General features: G+C 28.8%; 1 long non-coding RNA gene across 1 annotated transcript; it reads left to right on the plus strand.

Annotated features, from left to right (window-relative positions):
* Position 1: 1 nt before the first annotated feature.
* On the plus strand, positions 2-257 carry LOC108356476 (uncharacterized). Its single transcript, XR_001846606.1, has 2 exons — positions 2-43; positions 116-257. It is a non-coding gene; the product is annotated as an uncharacterized LOC108356476 (long non-coding RNA).
* The last annotated feature ends 1,384 nt before the right edge of the window (positions 258-1,641 follow it).

Raw genomic sequence — 1,641 nt, forward strand, 5'->3', positions numbered from 1 at the left:
GGATGTGCCCAGTGATAAATTATTTGAGCCTCCAGTTACTATGGTACAAATTAAAGAGTCTTTTATTTGTTCGTTGCTTGTTGTTTAACAAAATAAATATTTTTTATATTTTTAGCGTGACATGCTGAAGTCCTTGTCTCGCACCAAACCCACTGTGAACGATGATGATCTAGTAAAGCTGCGCAAGTTCACTGAAGACTTTGGACAAGAGGGATAAATTGTAGAAAAGCTAAGAATATTTGATTTTATTATTAAAATAAGTGAATACTGTACGCAAATTGATCAATTGTTGCCTATTTGATATAAAGCAAACTAACAAGAAATCGCCCTGAAGGACCGTCGCACAGTCGTTAAAAATTGGCATTTAATGTTCATAATTCACTGGAGCCTTCATTTTTCGCCCAATTTGTTAATTTTTTTAAGTTGAGCTCGACATTTTTTTATTTTTGTTTGTTTGTATAGAATTTTTTAGTGCAAAGTATATAAAAAGTAGCAATTTTGAAGAAAATCGACTCTCCTGTTCCAGTTAATAAATCTTACGTAATGAAAACTAGTTGAAAGCAAAGTGAGGACTCTACACCTCCCAAAAAAAAATAAAAAATAAAAAATTAAAATCTGAATTGTTACAAAAAATGTTCACAAAAATTATTTATTTATTTTTTTTTTTGGTTTTTATAAACATTTTGGGTATGCGGTTTTATAGATCATTAAATTTTGGTATAATAAAGTGCATTCATTTGTAATAATATAACAAACGCTTCTATTTCTCATTTAGCAATGCAGATGTGCTCGAAATGTTAGCTAAAAATTATTGATAATCAACGCGATATTATACTAAAATTTAATGATCTATAAAACTGCATACCCAAAATTTTTCTAGAAACTCAAAATTTTTTTTTTTAATTTTGGTGAAAATTTTTGTATAACATTTAATTTTTTTACGTGATTTTTTTCGTTTCGGGGAACCCATCTATTGTTTTCAACTAGTTTTTATTATGTAACATTTACTAACTGGAAATGGAGAGTAGATTTTCTTCAAAATTGCTTCCTTTTTTGCACTTTGCATTAAAAAATTTAATACAAACAAACCAAAACTCAAAAATCGGGCTCAACTGGTCTTTCGCAAATTAGAATAAAAATTAAAAATTAACAAATTGAGTGAAAAATGAAGGCTCCAGTGAATTATGAATACTAAATTCCAGTTTTGAACCACTGTGCACCGGTGGCTGAAATTCATTAAACCTCTTTCTGACCAACTCGATATCTAAATTAAGCTATTGGTAAAAAACAGTTTTTGTAGTAAAATTTAAGTATTTTCTTCTGTCGTAATGTCCACATTGCATTTTTTATTTCATTTCGGCATTATAAATTTATGCGTCGTACTGAAGTGAAAAGCGTTTTCAAAATGGCGCTGTATCAAATGCTGAATATTTTTTNGTTGGCTGGCTGACAAAATTGTAACAAAAATGTGTATGTAAAAATATGAAATTCTCATGCTTTGTTTCAAAAATAGTATATAAAAAAAGATATTCTTATTAAAAACAAATAATCAATAGTAATTCATTGTAATTGTACTTTGTTCTGGCATTGACGTTGTTCCCCTACAAATACGTCAAGCATTCGGTTCAACAGTTTTCTTAT

This window comes from Rhagoletis zephyria, unplaced genomic scaffold, assembly GCF_001687245.7.
Source record: "Rhagoletis zephyria isolate East Lansing unplaced genomic scaffold, Rhagoletis_zephyria_1.1 Rzeph_scaffold_59730, whole genome shotgun sequence".
In the NCBI taxonomy this organism is placed as follows: Eukaryota; Metazoa; Arthropoda; class Insecta; order Diptera; family Tephritidae; genus Rhagoletis; species Rhagoletis zephyria.